Below are 16128 nucleotides of genomic sequence, written 5' to 3' on the forward strand. Positions count from 1 at the left end.
CTTCTGATTATCTTTGAATGTTCATAAGCAGCACACAGGGAACTTTATGAGTCTAATATGGTGCACGCACTCTGTGCTGATAAGAAGAGCCTTCTCCAGAACAATGACGTGAGAAGCCATGAAGATGCATTCCTGATGGTATGGCCAGCCTTGTACAAGAAATGTGCTCTCTGCACAACTTGATTCCAGTCAAGACTAAACATGAACTATTGAGTTCTTTTTAATAGTTTTAGGAAATGTTTACTAATCAAGTAACAGAAAAAAGGCTCCAAAAATTGAAACTCACTTAAATCCAAATGAAGGAATTGACTGTACTTTTCAAAGAATTACCTGATCTTCTGTTGCCCTATGTTCAGAGATTATAGGAGATGAATGAGTCTTAGATCTTCAAAAGTGCAGTGCTTGATCTAAAAGAAATATTCTTTGTAAATAAACTGGGGGAAGAAGTATATTTGCCCCTTGGCCTTCGTCATTGTTTCAAAGTGATTTATCTGTGTTTATAACTGAGCCTCTCAGTCAGCACTACTAACACTTCAAATTTTCTGCATCCATAAACATTCAAATGCCAAAGGATTTGTACAAAATCCAAGTGCACAGGCATTTCTTTCTTCATTCATCTGTAAAATGAGAGACTATATTTAAATCTGAAAAAATGCTTCTTTGTTTTCATTAGACTTTCATGTCATGCTTTCTTTTAGAATTATTTTAATATCAAATTAATATGTAAAATATTTGGAAAAGATTAGAGTTAGCATTATCTAACTACTCTAAAAAATCAGTGCCATTTTTTCTGAGCCTTCTTTTGGTTGTCTTCTTTCTTATATACTCATCTTTTTTTTTTTTTTTCATTTTTCCCTGCAGTATCAGAGATTGAACTCAGGAACTTGTGCTTGCCAGGCAGGCACTTATCCTGCTGAGTTATATCCCTGGCCCTCATGCCCATCTTTTATAAAGTTGATCTAATTAAATAAAACCAAATTTGAAACATGAGTTCTTGTTTAGTGTGGTGTTTTTCGTCCTTTTTTAAAAATCGCATTTAGTACAGAGTCAACAGAGTCTCACTACACAGATTGGACTCAGAGTGATCCTCCTATTTTCAGTCTCCCAAGTGCTGGGATTACAGGTGTGCACCAGCATGACCAGTTTCAGTCCCTGTCTCAGTGTGCCTCAGTGGTGGGCCCAGCAAGGCATGCAGGGGAGGAATCCTGGTCTCTGCATCTGCCTAAGCAGGCAACCTCTTTAATCCACTGAACTATCTGGCTGACCTTTTTTCATCTTATTTATTTATAAGCAATAGAGAATTTATGGGCTTGTTCAGAAGAATGAAGTTTGTATCACATGATCAAGACCCAGAGTCCATCAATGAAGGGGAGATCACCATCAAGGCCACGTCCTTGACAGTACTCTGAGGGAACTATCATGATCTTATTCCTGCTTCTTTATCTTGGCAGTTCCATCCCCTTCTCTAGTACATTGACTTAATAACCTTTCAACTGTCACTTGCAAATACTAAACAACATTCCCACAAGAATTCATTTATTAGGCTACGCCAGTCCCCAGTGGATATTTTAAAAAATATGAACATTAGTAAAGCAAGATTTGCTTATTGACTAGATAGATAGATAGATAGATAGATAGATAGATAGATAGATAGATGTAATTTATAGCAAACCGTGTATCTATAGTATTACCTATTCCAGGATTTATCATTCTACCTTCACATGCATAAGTCAACAGGCATAGCTTTCATGTAGACAAGTCTGCCTATCTAAATACACACATAATACATTATTACATTTCCTCCTCTCTCAGAAATCTAATGCATTTAATAATAAAATTTGTCTAAAAAATTGAAAAGCAATACACTTGAAACTATAAGCAGAGTGAAAAAGTACAGGAAAGGCTGCACCACTTCTAAATGATTCAGATAATTTTGATTTAGGAAAAAAGTTATTTGAAAAATTGGATATAATAAAAATTCCAAATATCAGAAGGAAAAATTAAACTCAGGAATCATTCAGTCATTCAGACAATAAGGAATGTGAGAAGGAACATGGGATCCTGGTGAGGAACAGGAAGGTGACTACTGGCAGTGACTTGATAAGATTCAAGGTGCCTATAAAACAAAAGGGACAGATTTCCAAGAGTAAATGAGACTTTGATGGGATACCTTACAAATAAGGCTGGGACTGTGCAGCTTTATGAATGAGGACAATGAAAGCTTGAAGAATGATATCCTTGAGCCTCATGTGAAGGACAGTGGCCTTTCATCTGAAAGGATAATGGGGGGGGGGAGAAAGAATCATTGCATCCACAGCAAACTAAAGGGGGCACATCTTCTACACAGCTGTTAATTGAAGTGTTCCACCCAGTCAGGGAGGGAAATTTCAGATTCACTGAAGTGTCATGCTTGAGGATTGGCATTAGGACCCATTTCCTGTGTGGTGTCATGCTTCTGAGAGCTATGAAAAACTTCATTTTATACTCATCCTTTAAAGGAGGAATTAGGATAAAGGGATACAATATAAAGAGAAATTGCAAGGGTTTTCGACATTTTTCTCATCAACATCTTTCTAAATTAAAGTCAACTAGCACTCCGTTCCTTTGTAGCTCCTAGCTCTTCCAGTAGACATTGTATTTCCTTGGCATGGCACATAGCCCCTAGATATATGCCTTATGGTCTAGTACCAATCACACGCTTTGCTTTGAATTGTTTTGAAATATTCTGTATCTATTCTGTCATGCTAACTAGTGGCAAAAGCTTCTAATGCCATTTCTGTCTTCTTTCTGTATGTCGCTCAACACCAAACATGAGAGCAAACACTTAGATATACAAAAAATATTTATCACATAATCTGAATTATACATTTCTTAATATCATTTAATATATAAACATTGATAAGACTCAAGGTAAAGTAAGTGGACATTTTAATATCCCTATATTCATATAGATTTTAATTAAATATAATGATGAAAGTGGCATGGTAGGCCAGACAGATAGCTCAATAGATTAAAGCACTTGTTTAGGCAGATGCAGGGACTGGGGTTTGATCCCTGTCATGCTGTGTCAGCCTAGGCCTTGGGGCATGCTGAGAGGGCAATTGAGACTATGAGTGGTGGCATGTGCCTGCAATCCCAGTGCTTGGGAGGCTAAAAACAGGAGGATCACTATAGGTCAAATTTATGTAGTGAAACCCTGTAGACCTTGTACTAAATACATTTAAAAAAAAAAGAAAAAAGAAAGAAAGAAAGTGGTATGGTAAAGGGATCTGAGCTACATATAGGAGGAGGATAAGAGGACCAGACTCCACCCCCAGGAATATTTTGAAATAAATTATCTTCATCATGCCTTATGTAGCATAAAATTCAAAACAATGAATGAGACTACTATTATTTCATTAGTTCAGACTGAGAATAGGTTTGCAGCTCCGGGCCTGTAGCATATAAAAAATATTCCACTCTACGTGCTTTAGAGAACTTGAAAATGGAAGTATGGGTTTCAGTTGATACAATGCAACTTAAGATACACCTCGCACTGCATGAGGAAGAAACTTAGATACTTCCTTTGAAAGTTGGTGTTAGGTAAAAATTGTAAGAGTGACTGATAATATCAACTTTTTAGTTACAACATTTAAATAACAGGTGAAAAGTGTATGGTACAATACCTGGCACATGGAAGGTGCTTAGTAAGTGCTAGGTATGGAGATTTATTTTTATAATTATATTTAAAGATGAGTGTAAAATAAAGTATTTCATAATACTAACAATCATGGTTTCGGAGGTTTCAAGATGGTGGAGACTGGGTGTTTGATGGAGAAGCAGAGGCGAAGGCCCCTGCAGAGGAAAGGAGGCTGCATAGTGTCCCCTCCATGCCCCTAGCAGTTCTGAGATCCCAGCAGGAATGGGGTTTTTTGTTTTGTTTTTGTTTTTTGTATTTTTAGAATAAGTGAACCATTATAGATTGTCAGTATGGGGTGAGATCAACATCATCCACCAAGAGTGGAAAATTTATGAACCCCGTGGACCAAGCTCGAAAGGAAACCCGGAAGGGAGAATTGAAGAACAAAAAAACAGCACATGATGGTTTGAGCTGCTGTTTTGGAGATGAAAGACCCCAAATAGATTATCCAGGACATGGAGAAACTGGAGGAAATGGAGTTTAACACAGTACAACAACCACAATTAAATGATAAATGTAAAAAGATTTGGGAAACCTTTGGACATATCTTATGACTTTATGAAAAAGTGAATCCTGATATTTATAAAGATTTAAGAAAGCTAGAAGTAGAATATGAAAAGAAAAGGGCTCAACTTAGCCAATACTTTGATGCTGTCAAGAATGCTCAGCATGTAGAAGCAGAGAGTATTCCTTTGCCAGATGTGCCGCATGCTCCTTCCAGCATCTTAATTCCACTTCCTGGTACCCAGCCACCCTCCATCCTAAAGAAAACCTCAGTCTATGGGCCTCCAACTCGAGCAGTTTCTATCCTTCCTCTTTCTGAGCATGATGTTCCACATTTGCCCTTTGGCAGGAAACCTCCAGGCCCTCCACCTGGTCCACCTGCTCCCCAAGTCTTGTAAATGTGTGGTCGTAAAGTGGATTTTGCTCTTGATCTTCCTCCTCGTAGGCGAGACGAAGATGTTATATAGCCCTGATCTTGTGCAGCGTGGTCATGATGATGATGTTTCCAGCACCCGTGAAGATGATGGCTACCGTGAGGATGTGGATCAGGACAAGCATGATGACAGCACTAATGACAGTGACACAGACAGGTCAGATGAAGAAAGCGACGTGGACGAGTTTATGCACTGTGATGAAAATGAGTGAGACAACACCGAGGAAAAGAAGGCAGGTCTGAGTGTACGGTTTGCAGATATGCCTGGGAAATCAAGAAAGAAAAAGAACATGAAAGAACTGATGCTTCTTCAAGCCATGATGCTGCGAATGGTGGGTCAGGACATCCCTAAGAAGAGTCGGGAAGTGGAGGAATTTTCAGAGGACGATGAGGAGGAGGATTGGGAGGATTTTGAAGCAGAAAAGCAGTCACAGAAGCAGCACAAAGAAGACTCTTTGTGTTGTGTCCCTGGCCATCAGCAGTCCTCCTTCTCAGATGCAGGTGCCGCCCATGCCAGAATCTCCTCCTCTTGGACCGCAGCCCGCCCACCTCTGTGACCTCCGGGAATACCCACAGCCTCCCTCCTGACCCACCACCAGGCGCTCTTCCATTCCGGAGGCCACCTGGAATGCCGGGACTCCGAGGGCCTCTGCCCTGACTTTTGCCCCAGGACCACCGCCAGGCAGACCCCCTGGCCCTCCCCCCGGGCCTCCTCCAGGGCTACCTCCTGTCACCCTCCGAAGGGCCCCCCCACTCAGGCTCTCTCCCCCAGCGCCTCCAGGGCTCCCTCGGCCGCGACTCAGCATGATGCGCCCACCTCTGGTGCCTCCCCTTGGAACTGTCCTGCCTGGGCTTTTCACATAATGATGATCCTTCTCTTGCAAAGTCCATCATATTATCTAAGTTATCATATCTTAGGTCTTTGAGAAGGTTTTTCTCTTCATGTGTTTGTTTGTTTTTTAATTTTTTATTTTTTATTTATGTATTTGGCACAGGGTCCTGCTACGCAGCTTAGACTAATAGTGATCTCCTGTGTCAGCTTCCCCAGAGTTGGGATTACAGGAGTGTACCACCACACCCTGTCGTGGAGTGCCCAGGGCCAGGCTGGCATGGTGTGCAATACCGAGTATGGAACCAGGATTTTTGTTCTTGCCTAGGCAGGGTCTTAGCCCACTGAACTATCTCCTTAGCCCTCTTTGTGTATTTTTAGCTCACTTAACCTTAATGTCACATCCCCTAAACTACTAAAAACTTATATTTACACATTAATTTATATCATGGAAAAGATTGGTAGATCTGAATGGGAATATAGGATTACTAATTCAAGGCTAATACATTTTCAAAATTTAATTTCGCATTGAGAGTTCTGGTCAGCTTTTTTTTTTTTCTGGTCAGCTCATAGTTTGGGTTTTCAACAAAGAAATCTGTAAAGATAACTCCTGAAGATATATCTCAGATTTGTATTTTCTTCAAAAACATGTGTCTAATATGACACACTTTAATCAACATGATTTGTTCTTTAAATTGATAGATTTTACTTTCTTATCCTTGCTTTATGACATGATATTGATAGAATAATCAAAACCATTGCAGATTCAGGCATTGAGACATACGCTGTACTGCTAGCACACCTGCAGATAAGACAGGAGGATTGTCCTGAGTTCAGTCAAGGCCAGTCTAGCTTACGTAGACTAGTTCAAGGCCAGTGTACATTGTATAGTGAGCACCTCTCTCAAAAAATAATCTATAAGGAAATAAAAGGTATTTACTTTGAAAGACACGAGTTCCAAGCTCATTAAAATAGAATCACAGATTCTATTTCATTATCTACTAAACAAATAAAATGAATGACTGGCAAATTAATTAGGGAAAGTAAAACATATTCATGCTAAAAAAAATTAACATTACCTTTAGTGTTTTTTTTTTCTGCTTTTCAAGAAAGTAGGTATTTGATGATGATGAAGGACAAAATTATCCCGTTTTTGACAACTGATGAAACTTAAATGCCTTAAAGAGCAAATTCTTGTGTTGACATAAAATCTCATTGTTGTCCATGGACACTGAAAAATTGTTAGCCTGGTTAGTTTTTGCAAAAGCTCTGGAAGTGACTAGTGCATTATCAAGGGAAAAACTGTAAGGGTGAAAGATGGCGATCACACATCTCTTTGCTGGCAAAGCACCCATGTAAGAGGAAATCTGTTTGTCTATGCCAGTTGCTAAACAAAAATCACTGCTTCTATGTCAAAATACATCAGGAAGTGCAGAAAACCAGACAAATCAGTTGCTTAGGAATCCTTGAGCCAAAGTTTAATTATGTCTCAAGCTGCGTCATAAAATCACCTGGGACAAAATCCCCTCACCTTTTCCCGTCTTTAGAAGTATCACTGGCCGAATAAGTAGCACTCCTTCAGTCTGCCAGGAAAACACAGTTTGAAAACACAGCCTGCCCTATTTTCACTATCTTACTTCAAAGCTTTTGTACTTATCTCTTGGCCCCCTGCCTGGGGAACATTGTGAATTCCCATAAAGATATATTAACACGTGATATCAGACTTTACCACTCTGGAGACATCTGCTATATGTCAGCTGTCATTCCAGGCAAGTTTCTGCTCTGAATGTGGGTGACAAATTACACTAACAGCTTCTAAAGGAAAAAAAAAAAGACAGAATGACAAAATTTTGACTTTGGCCTATCTCTTATACTTATGTATGTTTAGACCCTCCAGACTGTGAAGTTGTACCTTCATAGCTCATTCTCCTTTCAAATAAACACATGGGTAGTCCTGTCACTACAGTTGAAATTTGGCATATTTTTTCTAAATGGTAATAATAACACATGTATCACTATTTTTACATATCCTTTCCCCTGCTTATAGTAGCTTGAATCACAGCCCATGAAGGTCATCATTTACGCTAGTGAAGTAAAACAGCCACGGGAAAAGCTCAGAGAAGAATGTTTTATAAGAGTCATCATTGTCTAGATTCTAGAATGCTAGCCTAGGCTTTATCTTCTCAGCCTGGCTTTTACCTATTGCTAGGAAAGCTTATTTTAAAGGGTGTATTTTCATTTCCTAGTGTTTTAAGCAGGACTAATAATCAAATGTGTTTAAAAGTAGATGAGAAATCATGTGGGTTTTGGCATGAGTATTATTTTTAGCCATAATTCATGTGATTCATATTGTGTATAAGAAAACTATTAGAATAGATTTATTGAATACAATATAAAATCATATAATTAAGCAAAACAAGTCTATCACTTAATATAAATTATAATCTTAAAATATCCCTTGTGTTCATTTCTATCCTGTGAGATTTGGGAAAGATTTTGCTTTTCTTTATACATTTTCTCAGTACTTTCCAAATAATTTATAATACATAAGAATTACTTTGGAAATTCTTATTTTTAAATTATTTTATACACAAAAGATATGTTTAGAAGGCTCAACTCAAATTGAAGGTTTGGTTGAAATATAAAATAAGAAGTAAAAGGCAAAAGATTTATATACTCTGAAGAGAAAAAAATAACAAAATAAATAAAATAAAATAAAGTTAAAGCAAAATAAATAAATAAATAAATAAAAAGAATAGGTGACTCTGGGGAAGAATAATTGGTTTTAATTAAGAATAATTCATACAATTAATCTTTGATTAAGCTTTCCTATTGCCTATTCATTTTTGGAATGAGAATGAGTAACAGCCTGCACTTTCTTAATAGGGGTAGCTAATAACTTATCCATTATTTTCCTCAAAATTGTCAAATGTCATAGGTAAGAATTCATAGCATATACATTCTAGTTGAACCAGATGTTGGTCTATCTTTTATATCTTTCTTTTATCTCTTCCTATGTGTGTCAATGATGGCAAGCAATTTGGGTCTTTTATTTTCTTATTGATCAATAAAGTAATATCGCTTTGTTTCATTATTCTAAAAAAATAAAATAAGAAGTAAAACAAAATCATAGAGCTACAGCAATTTACTTTAATTGATTTTCTAGTGTAAGAGATGAAATTTCCAACTTATATCATGCTTAAAATTAATCAATTATTCCTTGAAAATGTTAACTTTCTAGTCTCAATTTTCTGTGTTTTAGTTTTAAAGAAATAGTTCTACTCTTTTTACTTAAGGGGGATAAAAATGTTATTAATGACAAGAAACTAAAAGACTTCTATTAGACAAGAGAAAGGGACAAGGGGAACAGAAAGTGAGGGTGAGTAATTGGCAGTGGACATGACCAAAATAGACACATTAAGTCCCCCAAAACTTGAAACAAATGAAGAGAGAAGACAAGAGTTTGGAGGAGGTGTGAATGTCGTGAATGCACATGTGTTACATGTTCAGGTAGTTTGTGATTATGCTATGAGTGTGTAAGAAGGCACTAAAAATGAAAACCTTATGTATAACTAATTCATTAATAAAAAATGTGAAAAATGTTATCAATCATGAAGGAAATGATTCCAAAATGAGGAGTCACATTGTACAATTTCCTTGATAGACAAATTAAAAAACAGAGGCCAAGACAGCAACAGTGATTTAATGTCACAGAAAAGAAAGTGCTATTTTCCAGATTTGCTCACTTTTTCACCCTCTCTCAGTATAAGGCTACTACTCTGGCTCCAGCATCCAGTCCTTTTCATATGCATATCACTAATTAACACTCAATAGCCCTAGTCATTACGTCATTAGCTGCATCTCAGAACACCATGTATAATGGTCTACACACAACCACTGATTTGCAGATAGACACATATGGACATCTCTACACTGGCAAATATAAACCCTCTCACTTTGGCACATTGTCAGAATTCATTATTGACATTAAGTATGTATCTTGGGAAAATGAAAATAAATACATTCTTGTCAGGATTATAATTTTTAACTCCCTAGAAATATGCACTTGAATTTATAGAAGATGTAACTGGATCACCTTAATGGTAGACTGTAGCTAAAGAAAAGAAACATAGACCCATGTCTATTTTTAATCTTTACTCAATTTTGACTCAGTATTATATGAAATGCACATTATTCTGGGTGATATCTAGCATTTTCTGGAGGAAGTAGGAACTTAGGAATAGGACAGAGATGATATCTATACTTGGCTTTATTCCATAGGGTTAAATGACATTTAATGTCTCTGAATCTATATTTCTTTTTTTTGTGGAACCAGAGATTGAACTCAGGCCCTTGCACTTGCCAGGGAAGCACTTACTCCACTGAGCCATCTCCACTACCCTGAACCTACATTTTATAAAATAGGGATTAATTACTTTTCTCTCACTGCTGAGACAAAATACCTGGCACCCAAAATTAAGGAAGGAAAAATGTATTTAGCTCATAGCTTGTGCAAGGTTCAGTCCATAGTCTGCTGGCTCAAAGGTGGCACGGCTGAGGGGCAACAGTTAATTCTTGCAATTGGTCAAAGGCATAAAAGGCAACAAGAGCAACAGAGACAGAGTTAGCCTCCTTACCTCTATTGTACTGTAGGCAGGCTACCCACCACAGGGCAGATGCAGCTCTCAAACTACCAGTCCCAACACTAGCAGTGAACCAGTAACATACTCCAGATTCAGCCACCTCTGAAAAGCTGACTGCTCATAACAATAATGCTTTCAGGAGATATCCGAGCACAAATCATAACAGTATCTCATTGATTTATCATAAACCATACATAACAGATAACTTTATTTTTAATTAATTTTATTGAGAAAAATATAGCAATGAGACAGTTTCAAAACAGGTTAGTAGGACAGTTACAATAATTAATACATTGCATATTGTTTTCTTCATAGTAGTTTTTCATAGTACAGGATGCAGATGTGATATCTTGTCTGAACACTATTAGAACAGATCCTTCTTCACATTGAACTAAAAGAAAGTAGCTGCATATCTACCCTAACTAATTTGTATATACAGATGTATTTTTTTCACTGCAAAATGGTTCTTCATTTGTGTTCCCCTTTTTTGTTTAGTTTTCCATTGCTATTCAAATATTGTAGGTGCATGAATTCAGCAAACTATTACAATATAGTCCAGTAGACCATAATTGTAGTGAGTTATCTGCAGAACTCGCAATGTAAGAAGTTGTTGACTTGAGCCTTTTACAGCTCAGCATATTAATATGGCTTTACTTTTTATATCTCTTGTTTATACTTTTCTGCTGGATGGGTAAGACCAAGATAAAGCAAGACCTATGTAACAAAAAATGTAACTTTTGTATCTTACAAGGTCAGTTAAATCACCTCAGGATTTACCCTGAAAACCTATACAGCAGTTTGTAGATCTTTTGTCAGTGTCAGCCATCTGGATGAGTCACAGCCATTGCTTGACCAATCTGCTCTCTGTGAAAGCCTGAGAGTATGTTTTCTCTTTAGGTGACTCTCTTTAGGCACACTCAACATTGTCAGTCACATTCCTCTGTTGCACCATAATCTCCTTGAACAGAAAATTTGGGACACCACTGAGTTACAGGATGTTACAGTATAGGTTCTCTTATGTCCTGAGTCCTCACTGACCTTGAAGGGTTAGTGCCAAAATGTTGGCCATGACAGATAACTTTAGCCTAGTCTGCACTGGCCTGTTTCCTTCCAAACTCCCAGTGATGAAGTCTGACCTCCCGTAATTCAGCATGTGATTATATTTGGAGACAGACACTTAAAGAGATAGTTAAGTAATAGAAATTCATTAGGGTAGACTCTACTCCAATATGACTGAGGTCCTATTAGGAAGAGAAAATTGGGACACAGACTGATACAGAAGGAAGATAGTATGAAGGCACAAGAGAGGGATAATCATTTGTAAGCGAACAAGAGGCCTCAGAAGAAATGAGTGCTGTGGACTTCTTGATCTCTGACTTTCAACTTGCAAAAAAAGCAAGAATGTTAATTTGCATCCTCTAAGTTATTGCTTCCTTTGTTATGTTGGTCCTAGCGAAAGGATACATAGTAGTACACAAAATAAGTGCTCAAGCAATATAGCTAGCACTTAATATTGGGAGAGAAGGGTATTAGTTTGAAAATTTATGTCTAATGAGCAGAAATGAGTTTGAAACTCAACCAATAATATATTTTTTGCTGTTTATTGTACTGTTGCAAAAGGTATTTCATTTAAAGTTTCCTGTTTTCACAGAAATTTTATTCTTAATTTGACATATTTTTAACACTACTTTTTTAAGTAAGAAAATAAAATGCAATAAAGATAAATTTCCATGACAAACTATTTAAAAATTGTAGCAAATAGATGGAAAAGCAACAGTATTGTGAAAGTATAAACTGAACAGTTGAGATGCAACTAGCTTTACCACAAACTAACTTTAAAACCTTAGTAAGAAATTGTATAGTAAGGAGTTCAACACCCTCATACTAAACATACGTTTTCAGAGTTAACCTCTTGTTTTTCTCTTTTTTTTTTTTTTTTTTTTTTTTTTGGTGGAACCAGGGATGGAACGCAGACCCTTGCTCTTGCCAGGCAAGCATTTATCCTACTGAGCCATCTCCCCAGCCCTTAAGGATTAACCTCTTCTATTATTTTTGTTTAATTTACATGTCTATAGTATATAGATGTATAGGTTATATTTGTCATTGTGGAGATTTTTCATGTATATAACACATTTTAATGCTTTTCCATCCCCTTCCTCTGTCATTTCTACTCCTCCTCACTCTCTCCAGCTTTTGTTCACCTTCCCATGTGCAAAAGCTCTGTTTTTTTCTTCAATTCTCTCTCTCTCTCTTTTTTTTCAGGAGACAGATGATTAACCTCTCTTTCTTTCTTTTCTTTTTTTTTTTTTCCGGAATCAGGGATTGAACTCAGGTCCTTGCGCTTGCCAGGGAAGCACTTATCCCACTGAGCCATCTCCCTGGCCCCTAACCTATTTTTCTGATTCCAGGTATTTGTATTTAAGAGCTCACTTAAATAGCAAAAATGGACCCACCAAATTGTGGTTCTCCAGGAGAGAAAGCCCACATGGTACTTGCTTACGACCATTGTGAAAAGGGGAATTCAAAATGCTAAGTCGTGAACAAAAAGTACCCAAAGTCTCCGCGATGACAAATACAATCATTATACACTATAGGAAACAATAGTTAATTGTTATAGCCATTGTCAGGCCTTGTTCATGGTCTAAAGTCTCAAGTGACTTTACCTACTAACATTACTTTTAGATACATATAGTGACACCATCTCATTCACAAAACATTTTTTCTAACCAAAACTTTTCCTAGTTAAATTCATCTAACATGCATACCAATATGTATCAATGTATTTCTGCATATATACATGCATATATATAAAATATCAAAACTGAAGCCATCACTAATATTCATGGTATGTAGATTTTATGTGTATATAAAACAAATTTTATATATGTGTATATATGTATACATGCACATATATCTTAAATGTAACTTTGGAGTTAAATAAATCTATGATAAAATCTAGGCTTATATACTCAGTGTATATATGCCATTAGGTAATTTGCTTATATTAATCCACATCTGTAAACCTACAAAGCTTTATGATATGCCTGTAAAAATCAGTGACATCTCCTCCCCACTACAGAGAGGCCTCGATACTAGTGATATAGCTATCTACTATATGAACTTACAAGGATCAATACAAAAAACAAAATAACAAATTTTAAAATAGAAAATGACAAGACACAGAAACAAGGTGCAATCTCAGAACTCTAACTCATCCAGAACAAGTCAAGAAAACATCTAGATAGCCACAAATTAAAGAAATACACCTAAAATTTCTGAAACAATAGCAGACAAAATAAATAGAAAACCCATGAGACTAGAGAGAAAATTAGATGAGAAAAAAAATCTCCCAAGTAAAAAAGGAAATGACAGTCATAATGACAAAAGTCTCAACATATCTAAAGGAGACACATTAAAAAAAATAGAGGAGCATAGGAAAATGATGGAAACCTCGAATGACACTATAGAAAAAAAAAATGAATGAAACAGATTCAAAGTGATATCTAAGTAAAATTCCATTGAAAGGTAAAACTAGGGCCAGCCAAATAGCTCAGCGGATTAAAGCACCTGCAAGTACGCACAGGGTTCTGGGGTTTTATCTCTGGGCCTGGCATGCCAGTCCTGTCCTCAGGGCACACTGAGACAGCAATTGAGCATGGGCATGGTGGCACATGCCTGTAATCCCAGTACTTGGGAGGCTGTAAACAGGAAAATCACAAGTCTGATCTAGTAGTGAAACCCTGAACACCTTTAGATTCTTCCCTAAAAAGAAAAAAAAGAAAGAAAGAAAGAAGAAAGAAAGAAAGAAAGAAAGAAAGAAAGAAAGAAAGAAAGGCAAAACTACTTGAACAAAACTAAAGATTAACTTTCAGACCTTGAAGACAGTATTGTGGATAGTGATCATGAATTAAAAGTTCTCTTGAAAATAATAAAGAACCAGGGAATAACAATTCCAACAGCTGCAAGATAATGCAAAGAAAAACAATATGAAATTGATTGGTGTGAATGAAAAAGCAGGAGTTAATACAATAACATAAAAATGACTAGTTGCAAAAGTAATTGCAGAAAATTTCCCAAGCATTGAAGCAGAATCTGACATATAGATAAGTGAAGCATACAGAACTATGAATAAACATTATCAAAATACATATACACTCAGATATATAACAATCAAAATCTCAGAAATTCAACATAAAAAAGTATTAAAAGCTGTTAGAGAACAAAACCAGATCATATATGAAGAAAAGCATCTTAGAATCACAACTGACTTTTCAATACAAATTCTCAAGTCAAGAAGTGCTTGGAGGGAGATATTTCAAGTTCTGAAAGAAAACAACTTTGAACCTAGATTGATGTATGCTGCAAACTATCTTACAAAATTGATGCACAAATAATATACTACCATGACAAAGAACAATTGAAGAAATTCATGACCACCAAGCCAACTCTGTAAACAGTAAGGAAAGATATTCTAGAGAGAGACAAAACTAGCCACAGTTCCAAGAACAATATCAGAAAGGAACCACCAGGCAGGACAAGCAACTAAGAAGAGGAAAACCACAGGGAACTAACAGCAGGAAAAGAACATAACAAATACATATCTTTATATATAACATGTCAATACATATCTTCATAATCATCATTGTAAATGGCCCCACTTCACCAATTAAAAGAAACAGATTGGCAGAATGAATCAAGAAACAAGATCCAACAATATTCTGTATACAAAAAACACATTTAACTTAAGAAATTCATAAGCTAAAAGTCAAAGATTGGAAAACAATACTCCATGCAGCAGAAACCCATAAAAATGCAGGGAAAGCTATTCAGTTTGCCAAAAATGTGTGCTTCAAATCAAGAATTATCAAAAAAAAAAAAAAAGTCAGGCAGATAACTGCATACTTGCCAAGGAAAAGCTTCAAGAGGAGAAGATAACAACTATAAATATACATGTGTCAAATATGGGCGCAGCCACTATCACCACTCCTATTCAATACACTTCTAGAAACATTTGCTAGAGTATTAGACAAAAGAAATAAAGAAAAGGAATAAGGATTAAAAGGGAAGATGGTAAATTACCACTATTCATAGACAACATGATATTCTACATAGATTCCAAAACTTCCAGCAGGAGACTCCTACATTTAATAGGTAAATTCAGTAGTACTATAGCTGCATACAAAGTCAACACTCAAAATCAATAGCATTCCTGTGCACAAACAACAAATTTACTGATAAATAAATTAGAGAAGCCACACCATTCACACTATCATCCCATAAAACTAAATACATAGGAATCAATCTAACAAAAAAGTAAAAGATCTATACATTAAAAATTACAGTACTCTAAAAAAGGAGATCAAATAGAATATCAGAAAATGGGAAGATATCCAATGCTCATGGACAAAAAGAACCAACACTGTGAAAATGGTCATACTCTCAAAACTATTATGCAGATTGAATACATTCACAATAAAATACAATTAACATTCCTCACATACTTAGAGAAAACATTTCTCAAATTAATTTGGAAACAAAAGAGATCTAGAATAGCAAAGGTAATTCTGGGAAATAAAGTTAAAGCAGGAGGTGTCACAATCCCTAAGTTGATATTGTACTACAAAGCTGTGGTGATATAGTCAGTATGTTACTGGAAAAAAAAGAGGACCAATAGGACAGATTTGAAGATGCAGACACAGCTACAAACACACTCAGTTATCTTATCTTTGACAAAGGTACTAAACATGTTCACTGGAAGAAAGATAGCCTCTTTAATAAATGATGCTGGAAAGACAGGCTTTCTACATGCCAAACACTAAAACTAGACCCATGTCTCTCACCATGAACTAAAGTCAAAATGGATCAAAAATCTAACTAATGAAGCAGAAATACTAAATTTACTAGAAGAGAAATGTATAAATCTGAAGACATATATGTAGGCAGAGACTTCATAAACAAAAACCAAACTGCAAGAGAAATATTTCATAGAACAAACAACTTGGACCTCATCTTATTAAAAACATTTGACATCAAAAGAAAT

At 36.2% G+C, this 16128-nt stretch overlaps 1 pseudogene; it reads left to right on the forward strand.

Annotated features, from left to right (window-relative positions):
• The window catches only part of LOC101592741, a 6140-nt pseudogene extending 660 nt beyond the window's left edge, over nt 1-5480 (forward strand).
• The last annotated feature ends 10648 nt before the right edge of the window (nt 5481-16128 follow it).

The sequence above is a fragment of the Octodon degus genome, unplaced genomic scaffold (assembly GCF_000260255.1).
Source record: "Octodon degus isolate 3935 unplaced genomic scaffold, OctDeg1.0 scaffold00145, whole genome shotgun sequence".
NCBI lineage: Eukaryota > Metazoa > Chordata > Mammalia > Rodentia > Octodontidae > Octodon > Octodon degus.